Source organism: Macrosteles quadrilineatus, unplaced genomic scaffold, assembly GCF_028750875.1.
Source record: "Macrosteles quadrilineatus isolate MER2022 unplaced genomic scaffold, UCM_ALF_1.0 Scaffold_9__3_contigs__length_116548681, whole genome shotgun sequence".
In the NCBI taxonomy this organism is placed as follows: Eukaryota; Metazoa; Arthropoda; class Insecta; order Hemiptera; family Cicadellidae; genus Macrosteles; species Macrosteles quadrilineatus.
In genome coordinates, this window is record NW_026542602.1 from 59,900,307 (window position 1) to 59,918,970 (window position 18,664).

Below are 18,664 nucleotides of genomic sequence, written 5' to 3' on the forward strand. Positions count from 1 at the left end.
TCCCATAGTTACTTACAACATCAAACCTATATCGACTATGGGCTACGTACCGTCCATGCGCGCCTCGGTACTACTACGAATTTTCCACGTTTACTCTTACCATTGACTATATAGTCAATGCTCTTACTGAAATCAACGTAGCTCTGTTGTTTTTGCACGGATTTCTTTAAACTTGGTGTTGTTGTACTACTTGTTAGTTTTTCTAACCATAAATAGTTTGTAACATGCCCTAAACAAGCGCAATATTTCCGATATTTCATTTTTAAGTATTTTTAAATTTTATTTTTTGCAATAAATGTTGATTAGCGCCTAAAGTATAAGAGATAGAAGAAAGGTTGTAATAACCTTTTTAAAAGACAATATATTTAGGCGTATATAGACGCTTAATTCACCTTTCTATCATTAACCGTTTGTGAGTTAGACGCGGAAACGTAAACCGATGACCCGCGCAACTTCCCCCCCTCCCCCACGAGTTGTGACCACCCTAGAAATGCGACATCATCGATTTTTTTCATCTACTAGATGTCCCCAACAATAATCAAAAGTCAAATTTTGTCAGACTTTCAGTGCATACTCAACCCGTTTAGCGCCTGGACTAATCATACTATTGGATACTGAAGTAGACATCCTATCTATATGGAACACCTGTCGCTATTTTTTTATTAACAAAGAACATAGTTACCGTAGTGTAATGTGAGAATGCGCTAGGGTTTAGAATTCTATTTTCTACCCTTTTTGTGGCTCACTAAGTTGACGGGTCATAAAAGCTGCTATAACTCACAATATGTCATTCCATTAGTTTGAGTGAAAAATACCTTGTATTTGACAGAGATTAGTGATTTAGATCAGCGCAATCTGACGGTGGCGCATATAAACTACGACTATTTTGATTTTTTTTAACTGGTGACAACTTTAACAAGGGGATAGAATGTCTAGTTTTATTAATAGTCAATGATACCTACCCTCACTTTTCATTCATCATCGGCAAAAGAAATACGCTCACAAACTATGAAACTTACTGGAGAATTTAAGTTAATACATAGACGTGACGAGGCATAAAATATCGTAAATTTGATCTTCACCCCTTAACATAGTGAACATGTGGATATGCCTAAAAACTTATATTGTTACCCAGATCTTAACTCGTACTCGAGTACACTGTTTAGTGAAGTACTGAATACATAAACACACTTCCCGATTGTCCCAAAAACTATCGCACAGCTTGATGTCTAGCCAAGTTCTCAACTATTATGTTGGAGACGTGTGAATAGAAACTTGCATCATTATTAACATCTACCAGAGCGTAAACCGTGGTGTGGCACTGAGGGTGTTCAGTGTTGACTATATGAGACCCCTAGAGAGGGGAGGTGGTTGTAGGGGGGGGGGGCACAATGGTCTCTTTACATTCTGCTTACCACACAATAACCCAAGCTACCTCACTCTCTAACCTTTACCTCATATTATATTGGCCATTTAATATTATATAAAACAACTTGTAATTTTGTAATAGCTGATAGGGGCAATCGACATTGAAACATTTACTTACATAGAATTGTATATAGGGAACGGTAAATGTATTATATAAAAGTCATCGATTGAGGAAAATCTTACTTACACCGGTTGAAACTCAAGAATAAAATATTGTAATAGTAAATAAAAGTATACTAAACTGTAGTGGCCATGAAGTAACATTTATTTCCGTTTTGCCTATCCAACAATTTATTAATCAATCTTACATATTTCAAGGTTAAATATTCACTTGCTATTCACCAGTAACCTATACAGTTATTTCCTGGTATGGTGTTGGGGCCAGTTTGCGGCCAATTAACGGCCTGTTTGCGGCTTTGCGGCCAAGTCCGGCGGCTAGATGTTATTGATTGTACCACTTGAATGTCTATCCAATATTACAATCATACCAAAAGTTCCTTTGTAACTATATCTCTAGACATGGCTAAAACTAATTTAAATTCCTGACTACTTTAGGAAATAGTTTTTATTTATACTTCAGGTCCTTAAAAATAGTGAGTTAAATTGCATATAATTGGGAAAATAGAGTCCCCAAGGAATTTATATTTTGTCGGAATTCATATTTTATAGTGTCCGTTTTTTGTACTCTCTAATAAACGAGTGTATTAACTTGAAGTATGTTTTAAAAGTATCGAGTGATTAATAAATAATTTATTCATTGTGGTGGCTTAAAATACATTCCTGTAACTCTTTGAAGAAAAGAAGTTACTGATAGTTTAGTGATCGATTTCGTCAACAGACAGTAGGACATACATAATAGATGATCACGTCAATACATTGTGTTGTCATTGTGAAATATGGTGACTTTGGGTACATTCCTGTAACTCTGTGAAGAAAAGAAGTTACTGATAGTTTAGTGATCGATTTCGTCAACAGACAGTAGGACATACATAATAGATGATCACGTCAATACATTGTGTTGTCATTGTGAAATATGGTGACTTTGGGTACATTCATGTAACTCTTTGAAGAAAAGAAGTTACTGATAGTTTAGTGATCGATTTCGTCAACAGACAGTAGGACATACATAATAGATGATCACGTCAATACATTGTGTTGTCATTGTGAAATATGGTGACTTTGGGTACATTCCTGTAACTCTGTGAAGAAAAGAAGTTACTGATAGTTTAGTGATCGATCTCGTCAACAGACAGTAGGACATACATAATAGATGATCACGTCAATACATTGTGTTGTCATTGTGAAATATGGTGACTTTGGATACATTCCTGTAACTCTGTGAAGAAAAGAAGTTACTGATAGTTTAGTGATCGATCTCGTCAACAGACAGTAGGACATACATAATAGACGATCGTCACGTCAATACATTGTGTTGTCATTGTGAAATATGGTGATATTGAATCTATTCCTGTAACTCTGTGAAGAAAATAAGTTAATGATAGTTTAGTGATCGATCTCGTCAACAGACAGTAGGACATACATAATAGACGATCACGTCAATACATTGTGTTGTCATTGTGAAATATGGTGACTTTGGATGGATTTCTGTAACTCTGTGAAGAAAAGAAGTTACTGATAGTTTAGTGATCGATCTCGTCAACAGACGGTAGGACATACATAATAGATGATCGTCACGTCAATACATTGTGTTGTCATTGTGAAATATGGTGACTTTGGATACATTCCTGTAACCCTGTGAAGAAAAGAAGTTACTGATAGTTTAGTGATTGATCTCGTCAACAGTGAGTAGGACATACATAATAGATGATCGTCACGTCAAGACGCTTGACAGTGAAGTCAACCCTTCCAGGACTATAGGCGGATATATCCGCTAGCATTTTGTGCATAGCGGATAGCAGATGGATATACGGCTAATTGGGATCCGTGGAGGGTTGATGGATATTTCCGCCGATTATTATTACAGTTATTGTTATAGTTGATAACATCATTAATCTTCGTAAAAACGTCCCTTTATTCAATTATATCTGTAATAAATGTACTAGGAATGTTTTTTAAAAGAGTAAGAAATGTATTTTTAAGCAAATTTATTAAAAATAGTTAAAAATATATATAATTTTGGACAGTAATAAGTGCTGCATAGGTCAACAATTTACAACATTCTATAAACTGTAAGGAAATTTTTTGTTGTTTTGATTTCAATAAAATAATTTTGCTGCTTCTATACATACTTTAGGTCGTCTGGGAAGGTTTAAAAAAATGTTCACGTTGAACCATTATCAGAATCGCGCTAGGTACGTTAATGTGCTGGAGAATACGTTCGCTGTCAAATGAAACGTTAATAGACACAGAAAGCTGTCAGTTACTGGGAACATTAAACACTACATTCTCTGATAAACTTTTCCCGCGCTAAAAGCAAAGTTATTCCTTCTTTAAAAGCCAATGTTAAACTTTTATCAATGTTTCCTCAGCCAATATAATATTTTATGCATTTTTTCATTCTAATAATTTACGTTTCAACAATTTCGAATATATGGCTAACGTTCATTTTTTACTTGTATTAATGTTTTCGAGTATGTTAATTTAGGTACCTATATAATTTCGTATGTAACTTTTTACATTTAAACGTCATCGAACTTTACATTTTTTTAATAAGCTTCATAAACCTTGATATTTTAGAAGCTTTTCTATTTTATAAACTTTAAGATTTTTTCAACAAATAGTCATCAAAAATGGTTTAAGAATTCCATATATTGTAAGACCCAGTTTTTGTATGCTGCTTTTATTCAGTTGTGAGGTGTTTGCTATGCAATAATTAACAAAATTAATGCTAAAAACAAATGTAAAAAGTTGGAGTTTTCATTACGAACATTGCTGTATGTCCTGAACAATAATATAATAAAATAATGCATGGATACATCTTTTATCCTTATATTTCAAACCATTTCCAATTATTATTCTTTCCCCACTATTATTCCAAATTTAATAATACTTATTAGAACTAAAATGGATACGTTATATTAAAATGAATTAGTTCGTTATCATGCCTTATTTATTGAATTAACTGCATTTTTGTTCTATACCTAAAATAGTGTTCTACTTTCCTTATGTTTTACAAGCCAGTTTAGGAAACTAATTCATTTTTTCCAGTTTGGACTACAGCAATACAGTTAAACTAATGGAGTGTTTGCCAAGACATCGATTCATCAAAACTACAGCAACAATGTCAAGTCGCGGTCATTTGACCTTTTTGGTGCGAGCTTTATAGCTTAGAAGCTGAACAAGTATTTTTCTACAGAATTTCGCGGAATGAGACTTCCAGTATCAGAAAACTGTATTTTCAGATGTTCTACCACAATATATTTGTATTCGATTCATAGAATAGAGTACGTGTAGGTAATATCCATGTGTATGCTATAAACATCTTTACAATGTTACTATCATATCCTCTGGATTTGCTCATTATTAATAAGCTACTGTTAATAAAGTAATACATATTTTCTTACAAAATTGCGTATTTAATGATGGGTTAAAGACAGCTGTGGGATATGTGTGAGTCCGGTGTACATTTTATACAGATTATGTTTTGGAATTTACTAATAATTCATCTACATTGGTTTATTTAAACTGAAAATCTTTTCTGCTATCACAACCAAAGGGTAAAGCACCAACTTTAACATTTGCATTATGACTAAACACAAACATTGAAAATACTTCATTCAAATAAGCAAACTGAACATTAAAAACCGTAAAAAGTGTATACATTTCTTTGTTTTTGCCAGAGAAGGTTAATTGCAGTATGCTTAGTATTATTATGTGCATAAATCCAGGAAATGAAAAATATTGAAAATTTGTAATTGCGTCCAACCATCTCAACTATAAAACAGAAAACAACTTTATTTAAAAAAAAACACGATACGCTCTTTTCAAACAGTATAAAATAATTTACGTAAGACTGCAGACTTTTAAAATGTGGAAAGCCTACTCTTAAAAATATTCTTAACAATTTGGTTCTTTCATTCACCAACATAAAAGCTCACACTTGTATAGAGTGTTGCAGAGTAGGGGGGGGGGAGGGGCGGAAATTGTAATTAGCGCCTTAGCAACTTGCTCAGCGTAAACCTTGCTTGATGGATTTAGTTTTATAATGTTACAAGTAGTCTTTAAAACTGAAAGTTTATACCACACTACTTCCTACATTCATACCAAAACTTTATACATAAAAATACACGTTTTACATCATCAAAGTACTGTAGCAGCAATCCAATCATAGTATGTCGTATTCCATTGTTGCTGTCAACGTTCATACAGTAGGTCTACGTATGGGGATAGATGCTAAGGTATAAAACCATTACTTTTTCAAATAAACTGTAATATATTGCGAGTCCCATGCCTCACTTTAAGTTTAAGTTTCCTAAAATGATTCACTCGCTTAGCTTAGTCAAGAGGTGTTAGGTTAATGAGACATAAGACTGCTTAAGGGTGTTACTCAACGTGTAATGAACAAAAATTTAAATTTAGAAAAACAACAAAAGTAACAAAGTGTTACAACAGCAAAAGAAAACTTAGAAAAGGCAAAAATCAACAATAATAAGATAAATTAATTTACAACGTTAAATTTACAAGAAAAGAAAAACAATTGAAAATTTAAAAGAATTAGTTACTGACAAATTACATGACTTGTATGTTTGACAAAACTTTAGTTAAATATTTTATTCTTTTTACATACTGTTAATTGTCCCAGAAACACACGCACCGATACACGCACTCCCAAACTCCCGATCTTCTTTCTCCGGTGGCCCGTGGTGATCTCCCCAATTGTCCTCTCCAGGTCCTCCAGCTCCAAGACTCCTCACCCCTCCATCTTCTTCATTAGCCCTTCTCATTGGCTGATTACCGATAGGGTGTGTGGCTTATAGGGGATGTTTCTTGGAAGTCAGCCCTACCGGTCATCGCCTAGCTCACATCAGCTGGGAAAGGAATTTGTAAATCGATGCTCATGCTACTGTTCAACTCTGTTCACACCAACTGGTCGACTAAGTGTAATGTGAACAGAGTGTCTGCATAGATGAGCACCGTGGGTACGGGGTTAATCCCCTTTCTTACAATATACAGAGATAATTTTAATAGCAGCAACAAGTTTGTATATATGTAGACCTACATATATGTTTTACGTATATTTAATGCATATAATGTGGCAAATGGCATGAATTACTGAAAGTGTTCGAAATCATTTGTTGCAAATGGAAACTGAATTAAATGGTACTGGGGGTTGTTCATATTACAAACTTGTATGAATATGCACAGGTGTAATAAATAATAAGGTTAAAATATCAAATAGCACTTTAAACTCAATTTCGGACAAGTTTTGAAACACAAAAATAAAAAGTTGTTTGACCTACAGTAAACATTACCATTGTGATTTCTAACTACATGTCGACATTGATACACATCAGACGTTTCAAATATGAAACTTATTTTGTCCAATCTTCATTCAATTCATTCATTCATTCATTCATCCATTCATTCATTCATTCATTATTTTGTCCAAAGATGTTCTATGACAAACTGTGACAGCCAAACGGAGTTAGAAACGTGATATGTAATCGTTTTTCAACTAAACGATCGGAATCACCAACGTTTAAATCTGTCCTTATATTAACATTAGTGTGTTGCTCAGCGAAAACAGGAATAGTGTAGTAATAACGATAGATATATTTTTCACAATAATTAAATGTTGTATAACACGTTGGTTAGTTTTCATATTGCACATGAGGTGTGCACATCTTTTATCAAAATACAACTAATAGAGTTACAGTTTTGAGCTATTTTACTGTAATTTAGTATTAATACAGTCATTTCAATGTTCGGTAACAAATAAACCAATGTATTAATAGTAAGTTAACTGCCCAGCTTAAAACCAATACGAATCAACGATTTTGCAGAAAATATACACATAATTTCTGACAAATATGAAGGCTTCAGAATCATAGAAAAGTAATACATATAATAGGTCTATAAAAAATAACACACACATTTTAGTCAAACCTAACCCAACTTTCTTAGCCAAACGTTATTAATTTGTATATACTATTACATAAATAATGTTGATTATTTACGTATCTTGATTATGTTATTTTAATCTTTTTCCGTTATCATAAGTTACAGCCTATTAAAAAATTAGTATTTCCAATAGTTCATTAGAAAATGAGTCGACCAGGTTGACAACCAAAGTTTTAGATTGTAACTTAACTCTATAAGAAAAAGCGTATAAAATTATAAAAAATAACATTCTGCACAGAAATGAATTGAAAAACTTATTCGTAGTCCAATAATAAGGAATTTATCCCTCCAATACAAAGTTATTAGTTTAGACTAATATAATCTAAGATTTATTGAGTAATCAGCAAATGTCGAGTTAACACTTGGAACATTCAGGATTGTTCGTACTAGAAGTGTCTTTTTTGTGTAATCTAAACATTGACATATTTTTACATACAGGGTGAATTTTAAATTAGTTCCCCCCCCTACTTTTTTCTACATTTCTTAAGATATCAACTTCGGACCACGTCAGATCATTGTAGTGTAGTAAGTACTTCATTTTGACTGAATAAACATTTTTTGCCGCCATCTTGGATCCGCCATATTGGATACAACATTTTTTTTCAAAAGTAAAGGTAGGGTTGTGACCCATTGTTTCAAACTAGAATTTTACGCTGATTACAATGCCACAATTAGTTTAAAAAATCTTGATTCGTTCTAAAGTTATGAGGACTTTTTATAACTTTATTTTTAGCACATTTTAACATTGTGCATTTACAAACTAAGACCATAATCTCAAAATAGTGCTAGATAAAGATAAGTATACACCACCATTTATTGTCGACCTATTATCACTTGGTTATGACGGATGTATTTTTTGGCCGCCATCTTGGATCTGCCATTTTGAAATGTGATAAATTAATTTAAATATGAAGGTGGTGTTGTGACCCATCATTTCAGACTACTTTTGTATGCTGAATTTAATGCCGCAATCCGTTTTGCATTTTCATATTTGTTTTTTGAAATATTGGAAATTTAAGTAAGATAATTTTAATATTTCATCAAGAAAGCCTGAGAAACAAAAACGGATTGCGGCATTGAATTCAGCATAAAAAAGTAGTCTGAAATGATGGGTCACAACACCACCTTCATATTTAAATTGATTTATCACATTTCAAAATGGCAGATCCAAGATGGCGGCTAAAAAAATACATCCGTCATAACCAAGTGATAATAGGTCGACAATAAATGGTGGTGTATACTTATCTTTATCTAGCACTATATTGAGATTATGGTCTTAGTTTGTAAATGCACAATGTTAAAATGTGCTAAAAATAAAGTTATAAAAAGTCCTCATAACTTTAGAACGGATCAAGATTTTTTTAAACTAATTGTGGCATTGTAATCAGCGTAAAGTTTTAGTTTGAAACAATGGGTCACAACCCTACCTTTACATTTGAAAAAAAAATTTGTATCCAATATGGCGGATCCAAGATGGCGGCCAAAAATGCTTATCCAGTCAAAATGAAGTACTTACTACACTACAATGATCTGACGTGGTCCGAAGTTGATATCTTAAGAAATGTAGAAAAAAGTAGGGGGGGAACTCATTTAAAATTCACCCTGTATATTTACCTGTTTTAAATACGTATAACTATAAATTGATTGAGCGGATTGTTTTAATTAATTATAATTCAACGAGACCTTTTGAATATATTAGATACTAATCACCCCCATAACCCAACATCTACAATTCAGTGGAGTTTTCCAGAAACATATTATTACTAATCCCCCTAAATTTCTATTGTTTAAATTGTCTAGATGTGAAAAAAAATATCCCCCCGTTAATCCTAGTAAATTGGATGTGAAAAACCATTTTTTTAATAGTTTTTAATATCCGAAACCATCCTACTTTCCTTTCTTCGTTGAGCCTTTATTCATACAAGATTTTACTTTTCTTTCAATATGTTTTTTTTTTAACTAAGTAAAGATAAGATAAACAAAACTGTAAAAATAACCAATACGGTGAATTGTATTTCCAATTTGTAGTAATAAAACCCATACTTTTATGAGACATTTTAGTGGAAATTTTTAAAACATGGATAGAATTTAGGTAAAGATTATACGAACATTGTTGTGATAAAAGTGTAATTGTATGAGATGGAAGGAAGCAAGCCATCCAAGAAGTGATGGTGTTTACGTAATATTAATTTCCGGAATTCTCTCAATTTGTGGCAAACGTTCCTAGTGCTCGCAATTCTGTTAGAACATAATGCTTTTAAATTTTCTTTTTTTCTTTCTATCAAATTATTTTACTAATCGTTTCACAACGTTAGCTTATGATAAAAATATAAAATAAGCACGATATTCTTTTATAGTGAGTAATTTTTTCTGACTTTTTCGTGATTGCCAACTTCAAACACCTTATGTCCACTATTGCCAAACTAATAATATTAAAATATCGAGTTAACTGCTAAATAAAACAAATGAATAACAAAACACACAATCAATCAACTTTCAGCCAATGAAATCTAAACATATTTAAGTTTCGTTCGAATGCAAAGCGGTGCAACTTTGCGCTCAACTCGAACAAAATATTGATAATGATTTGATCAAAATGCAAATTGAAATATTTCAACTAAGAGTTTAACTCAGTTGTATTTAAACCAGCGAGAACGCCCGGATCAAGTTGTTTAGTCTCCAATTAACTCTGTGTAAATTGCTCCAACCAACATTGTTAATTCCAAAATCCCACTAACACCATGAATAATAATTTTAAGATATACAGTATTCTTAGCGACTAATCATAATAAATAATGTTATTTTATGGCTTTTAGTGGTGGGGCTTTTTAGTACAGAAATGTATTTTCTTGAATAACATACAAATTGTTAATGTGTAAAATTTGTTTCTCTAAAATGCAGTATTTACGCAAAGATTGTGTAAAGATAGTGTTAATGATACGAGTAGAACATTGAAGGTACGAGCCTGAGTGCTTTAAAAACTTCTACGATTGCGTTAACACTATTTACGCGAGTTGCGTACAATACTTTACCTACGACAGTGTTTTGATTACTAAAAACCACTACTCATAACTTCTAAGAGAGGTTAGGCTATGTTTTCGTTTATAGCCTCTCATTGCCACTGACAGTGGTGCAACAAAACATTGTACTAATTGCACTCAACAATTAAATTGGCCTGAACAGCTGATTCGTTGTAGTTCAAATCATTACAATTGTACTTCTTCTCTCTCAATCGTTGAACCTCATTGGACCGTTAACCGTGTTGTTACGAGTACAACTAGAATGTTATGTTAGTAAACTATCCTGTTATGTGAAACTTTTCAATTCTGAGAGCTGAACTGAAACGGATACCTTAAAAAGTGCCGTAGGTAATAGTAGTTTACGCAACGATTGCGTAAAGATAGTGTTAATGACACGAGTAGAAAATTAAAAAAACTTCTACGAGTGTCGTTAACACTATTTACGCGAGTTGCGTACACTACTTTACCTACGACGGTGTTTTAATTACTAAAAATCACTACTTATATATAAGAGAGGTTATGTTTTTGTTTATAACCTCTAATTGCCACTGACAGTGATGCAACGAAACATGGTATCAAACACTAATTGCACTCAACAATTAAATTGGCATAAACAGCTTATTAGTTGAAGTTTGAATCATTACAATTTTAGTTCTTCTCTCTCAATCCTTGAACCTCATTGGTCCGATACCCATTTTGTTATGAGTAAAACTATGCTGTTATGAAAGTAAACAGTGCTGTTATGAGATACTTTTCAATTCTAATAACTGTACTGAAACCGCTACTTTAATAAACGGTCGTAGGTAAAAGTATTTTGCTTACTAGGCAGACTTGCTGCAAACGTGTCTTTTAATGAAGATGATAGAGTTGTTACTTCCGAACCATCGGCGGGAGATGATCCAAAGCAGTTACTTGATCAATAATGTCAGCTGCTTGTCAAAAGCACTCAACTGTCTATATAATCATTCCCTACTGACGTCTGTATTCAGAGTTCGGCAGTCGATCATTTGAAATGAATACACGGATCAACGTTAAACGAACGTTTATCAACAAACCTTACGTGTGTTTATTTTTGTTCATTTGTATGATTTAATATTGGAGTCTCCTTTAAAAATAACGTCATGGTAATTTTTCTTGGTAAAGAGAAATAAACAAGGTTTTTCTAATAAAATAAGTGTTATAATTCAGGAAGTAGTTTTGCGTTTGTGTAATTATCATGTGTTTAAGACTTATATGTAAAATCCCTGCTATGTTAAAATCAAAAGTCTTGTGCACCTTAAATTTTCATTCAGTACTATTTTGTTTGAAGCGTTAATTAAAGATTTTAATATAGTACTAGATTAAACAGCTATTGATATATTACTAAAATTAAATTTCTTTCTCATTTAGGACTCGGTTTGCGCCGTAAAATTTCTTATGACGCAACACCCGCAGTACATGTGTGGTTTTGTATTGCTCGATAGCGCCGTTGTATTTACTGTTTCATTAACTTTAGAGTACCTGGAAACTGTACTGGAGTACTGGAGTGTGGATTTTTGAAAACACATTTATTCATTTATAACTTTCAAGACTGCATCCAAGCACACTATTTGCTAAACACAAATTTTTAATGTAGAATTAAAAAATCAAACAAAACTGTTTTAATTATACAATAGTTAATTTATGAACAGTGGTCTTAACAACATAAAATCATTCACATTTGACTTTCTAATGTTTTCAGTATGGCTTCGTGAACTAATATGTCTTTACATAATTTTCCCCTCACCAGTTGGTATTAATCACATTTTCTATTATGCCAGTTCGTCTCATAATGTATTTCCCTTTTATCGTACGAAATTAATCTCGATGTTTTTCATTTTCCTTGTAAACTTTTGTAATTTGTTTTTCATATTTTTCAATACCATTCCAGCATATGTTATACATGTGAAAGCAACTTATCAAAACTTTTAACATGTTGTTGGATTTACCAGTTTGTGTAACTCGAGGCAAGCAATAATCTTTAGTTGGCTCGTTGCCTACATAAGGATTCCTCGTTCATGACGCATGGTCGACCAACCCACGTGTTAACTCAGAGATGGGACCATGAATAAGTGGCCTTAATGTGTTTATTACGGTTAACAGGGTGGGATAATATACTTTTGGTATTAAATTTAGTGCACTACATGTTAGTAGTAACATAAAATATTTCTTTATACTGTATTCGAAGTAGGGCAAAAGGAGTGATTCAATAATTTGACATGCTGAATTAAAGATTTGTTGTTTTTTCCTTCCTAGACTCAATTCAATGGTGAACGTAAATTTTTAAATTATTCTCAGGAAAGTCAAAAGGTGTTTTATATGACTCTTTTTCATATTCGGGATTGGTTAGTTGTAAGCCAACCAAAAAAGTGTATAAACTTACACGTTTAATCAAACTTCCATAAACAATTTGAAGAATTCAGCATACTCTCACACATACTTACGCATCTACAATGTGTTGGAAGAAATGAGTTTTTTGCTGTGTCATTATTTTAAGGACCATAAAAGGCAAAAGCACAGTAGTCTCTGAGCTAACCTACCATGAAGGCAAGGACAACTTCAAAATAGGGATACAATTTTCTGTTTCTTAGCTTATGTATACTTTGTAAATAAAGCACTTTTTCGTATCCAGATATAGAGCTGGGAATTAGCCGAGATATCATAACGACTATTTAAACACATTGTTTATACTAGAACCAAGGATTCTCGCCAACTCAAGTTTAAGTTTTTGTGTTTCTCATTAGTGACATAATTCCGACTTTATATGGTTGGTATCACACAATCAACACGTTTTTGCCTGCATTTCAAATTACACAAAATCGTTTTTAAATAATTTTACTCATGGGGAAACATAGACACTGAATTAGAACAGCTTTTCATGAAAAACAAGTGTATACGTGCCGAGTCAAATCTCACGTGCAATTCCTCCAAGACAAATAGTTGTTGTTTCAGTTTGTGTCTAAAATTATTTTGGTTTAGACATAATTAATTGGAATGTTCAATATTTCGTTGATAATTTATCCTTGGTTAATCATTACGACAATAAGGGTTATTTTAAGGAAAGATGCTATTAAATATGAGAAAGGTTGGTATGATGCTTCACTGGGAACGCTGATGACTTCTCAGCCAGAACCATCTATAGAAAAATCAAGGACAACTGGCTTCAATATCAAATGAAATCAAAACTTTCTCAGAATAAAACTGCTAGGCTTAGTTTTCACAGTACTGTATAGTGAATTCGAAATGTGCTTTCCCTTAATATATAATACTTAATTAGTAAAATCATGTTGAAATTCCACTTCACTAACTATTTACTTTGAACGTGAAATAATATTAAAATATTAGAATCTTTTAAACCTTAAAGTTAACTAAAATTGAAAAACGTATCAAACAGATTTTTGTTAGTACCTTTTAAAAATATATTTTGCAGTATTGAGATTAATTGGTTTCAGTTGTATTGCAATCATAATTTCAGATTAATTTGTTGTTGAATTATGATCTGACCCAATTAACTTAATGCACTAGTCAATAAAGTTCGCTAATGTAGTTGACACATATGCAATAAAAATATATAGCAACTATATAGCAATTCTACAGATTGCTTTACAAATTGAATCTATTTTATTTGGTAAAAGAAATCTAGTAATAAACTACACTTGCAAACCGTTCTACTAACAGTACTAATTGGTATTCGATACAGTTCATCTTTACAGTGATTGGTATCAATGGTATTGATATAATTGACCTTATTAGTTAATAAAGGTGTATACAGAGTGTCAATTAAGCTCCACACGGGTTTAATATGTTCTGAACAATAACAGATAAATCATTAAGATTTGGTACTCAAACACGAAACCTTAAAATCTATTTTTTGAAGGAACTAACAGTTTCTGTAATATTTCTGTCATTGAGACGTCCCACAAGGAGTCAGAAGGAAATTTTAAATGTGAGCATAGTGCGATATATACATCAATTTCAAGTTATTTATTTGTATAATAATTCCGCAGATAAGCAATGTAACTATGAAACTATGAATTTCGTAAAACAATTTTTTAAACATTCAGATGACTAGAACTTCAAAATGTTCTATATATTTTCATTTATAAAATTGAGTTTATGTGATAAAAATAAATTCGTTATATATTCAATCCATCCCAAACTTATTATATTTCAGATGTAATATTGTATTTTAAGAATATGCCTTTAATTCTATTTTTATATTATTTTATTTTATTTTAATTAGTTAAATTTTAAGAATATAAGAATTTATGATTACCTAATAGACATGTGTACTCGTATTAACTGCAAATATACGTTTGAATTTTATTTTTCATTTAATACTATGTAAAATCATGAATACAGTTCTGCTTGGATTTTGTTGGTTTTTATACATATTTAATTTGCAAAGTTTAAGATTTGGATACATTTTTCTAAGCCAAAGAGAAAGAGAGGCAGGCGGCTGAAAATTCTTCAATCTGAGTTCTTGACGAACTTAATTTACTTTCCCGACCGCTCTCTTGCTACAGTAACCACGCTTCTGGTACTCTTTAAAGAAATAAAATCTAGATTTTTTTAATATTTCCATATTTAATTCTACCATTCTTAATACACACATACCTTAGTGATTATCGCCTACATCCTGTTCTAGTTATGCGTGTTCTTAAATGTAATGTCGAAGCAATCTTTAAAATTAACAACTTAGGAATTCTTTGTTAAAATAGGGGAAATTAAGTTAAATTTACGTATTTCATGTTAGTTACTCGCATATGTATTGCTCTTTGTTTATATACACGAATCGAATACGAAAAAAACCTTCATCACCGTTTCTATTGAGCTAATATAAAACAAAATTATCTGGGTTCGTGTGTTAAATTGCAGCGATTTATAAAAAAAATTAATGAGTTTTAATATTCTATTTTCATCCCTTAAACGGTCGTAGAGATGATATCAACTACTTGAGAACCTACCCATATAATTTTTCTACGGAGCTTAAGGCAAAATAGAAAGCACAAAATAAAAAATAAAGGTCCCAAGTTTGAACAATCTTTTAAAATACAAAATTTTAGAATCGTTTATATTTCGACCACTCCTTAACGTAGTAAAACCTCTGTTATTCAGAATTTCCATTCAGGATGCTACTTACAAATGGAATATGGTGAGGATATTTAAAAATTCAAGACCAGTGTTTCCACACAACAAACACAATACTGTAGAGTATGAGCGCCTGCGACACTTATTACACAGTCCGCGACACGCGAAGCACTGAACCTTCGGGTTGTGTTTGATACGCTAGCGCTCGTTGTGGCAACATATGGTACTAGCGAGGGTAAACTTTAAGCCCCCCATATGCACCACCTCACAGCGTACGACTGTTGTCATGAATATTTTTTTTTCATTTATAATTTAACTTTGAAAACTTGTATAGATCATTCTTGTTTATTGTGTTTAATTTTGGTTTCTGTAACGTATACTATATTTACTATGCACGTAATATAAACATTTGCATACTTCCAATGACATAATGCACCATGCAGTGCAGTCTGTGTATTGGATAGAGGGAGACTGCAGTCCTGGGGGTTGGAGATCGAATCTTGTCTATCGACAATAAGTTAGTTGTGATAATACCCGGGACTTTGTGGTGATTCGTTGCCTACCTGGCGCTTTTGGTTTAACATTTACCAAACAAAGAACAGAACTCTAAAGTAAGGAGAAACTTCACTGACTATTTAAAACTATTGCATAAATACCGAGGGTAACTTTTATTGTAATTTATCATAATATCAAAGAACATTGTTCAAGAAAATTAAAAACTAACATTATTGTGTTACTGAACACTGAAAACAATATAGGAACCGGCGGTTTAAGGATAACAAGATAAAGGGTTAAACCCAAGTTTGTGGGATATAAAATTAGACTTAGTTAAAACAGAACAAAACAAAGGACCCTCAGCGAGAAACTTTCCTTTGTTAAGGATGGCCGTCAGCACTGAGAAACTTTGGCAACTTATCTTGGCAATAGGTGTTGGGGAATAAAATTGATTTTCAGTCTTAAATCAGGGGGAAAATTCTAATTTGGTACTTAAATTATTTTAGATATGAAAGTTGAATTTGAGAACTTGTAAATGATGTAGGAAACATCTTCCTAATGACATGTACTATAGAACAAGAAATGACTTAAAACTCGGCACTTTTAAAACATCCTCTTTAATATACAAACTGTATTATATTAAACACAGACATGATAATAATAGATAGAACAAGTGATTTTTAATTCGGTTTTAAAAATACAGATGTCTTTCAATACTTAATTTACACACTGTATACATTACCTAATAATATATCAAATTATCAACGCCTAATCGTTACTATAAAACACACATAATATTTCACAATATGTGATAAATATGCCTGCAGTAATCAAAGCGAATGGTAAACTTTATTAAGTTTGAAGCCAGTACAATACTAATTAAGGTTGCCATTGCAATATGGGAAGCATTCTGTGAAATGTAAAAAATATAATCAACATGGCCCAATCGATAAAATGAGTTGGCATTCAACTGTTTCACAATGGTGTATTTCATAAGAAACTGTCTGCAGTGCATTTGGTGCATGCAATAAGAATTCTATCACAATACAAGATATATTTTATTGCATGCTCTTAAATTAAACATTCGTTATTCGTTCATATATTGTGCTCCGGAGAGTTAGACAATTTTATTTTTTGTAGAACTCTATTGTATTTATTCTACTATAGAGACTTCTCCTCAATAAATATATTTTGTTATTTCATCTGGTCAGGCATTTTCTACAGCCTCATTGTAAAGGTGGTCTTAAAGGGCGGATTTCATTCTTATTCATTGCCATTTCAAACCAAATTAGACCAATTACAGCAACATTTTGAGCCTAATTTCCTGCCTTCTGAATTCACAGTTGCATCTCTCGTGTTTTCCCGGGTAAGGAGCAGCTCTAAGTTTGTTTTCCCAAGATGTGATGCGATTTTCCATTTTCCCATTTCCTCCACGCTGCAGGCAGACTAAACCCCATTACCTTTATGAACACACACTCTTAGGCCTACCTTACATTTTATTTAGTTTATTCTAATGTTTGACCATAGGTTTACAACTAATCAAAGTATGCAAATATGTGTACTAATATTGCAATCAACATTGTGTAAAAAACATACTGAACCGCATGATACAACCGTATACTATTGGATGACATATATCCCCTGTATTAATAGGCTACAATGTTCTTTGACGGCAAAAGTTTTAGGCTAAATTTAATCTTAAAATGGTATTTCTTATGAAGATTTGAAAGGGGATTTATATATATATATATATATATATATATATATATATTTAAGAGATATTTGTGGCACACATTAGTTTTCAAATTATTCATCAGAATAATATCGGAATGCCCACACGGATTTTTACTCACTCTAACATTCGTTTCTTTCTATTTTACCACGTTCTGTGTGAATTAAATAGCCCCTGATAAAAAAGTACACATAAATTCGCAAACATAAAGGGAATTAAATGGACACTTGCAACGCTGTATGCAGAACAGTTGCAGACGGGTGACGGGATGTCAGCTTGCAAATTATTCAAATCCGGAAATGCGGATTAACTGCTCTGAAATATAAAACTCCAATTTCCCTCATCTAGTGGCCTAGCACATTCCTAACAACCATCCTAATAGCCACTGGCCTATGTAAATATTCTAAAATAATATTTGTTTATAATATTAGGGTGTTACGTGTTTCTTAATATACAAGTCCTACCTAAATGTAATGTCATGAAAATATTTATTAAAAAATAGTGATTAGTGTAAAGAAATATCATGCTCATGTTTGATGTGTTTTTTCATTACATATTTAATTTATTGTAAACTACTATAAACTCACTTGTCAGCAATACCATAGATAAATCATACTCACCGAAACAGCCTTTAAAACACAACATGGAATATTATAGTCCTGAAATTGGGACCAATACCGTTGGATAACAAAAGTTCTCACAAACGTGATCACTAATCACCAGAGTTTATTCCGAGAAGTCAAGTTTTAGCTCTCACTAATAATGCATCATGATACGTCCGTCACCAGCAGTAATCGAT

General features: G+C 32.3%; 2 protein-coding genes across 2 annotated transcripts in view; one reads left to right on the forward strand and one right to left on the reverse strand.

The window, feature by feature from the left end:
- Positions 1-15,806, reverse strand: part of LOC129002476 (uncharacterized) — a 200,776-nt gene extending 184,970 nt beyond the window's left edge. Inside the window, exon 1 of the mRNA XM_054430310.1 lies at positions 15,691-15,806. The gene's annotated coding sequence lies outside the window, so the exon portion shown is untranslated. The remainder of the gene's footprint in view (positions 1-15,690) is intronic.
- Positions 1-18,664, forward strand: part of LOC129003485 (arf-GAP with coiled-coil, ANK repeat and PH domain-containing protein 2) — a 175,975-nt gene that overhangs the window by 134,319 nt on the left and 22,992 nt on the right. The gene's annotated exons all lie outside the window — the stretch shown is intronic.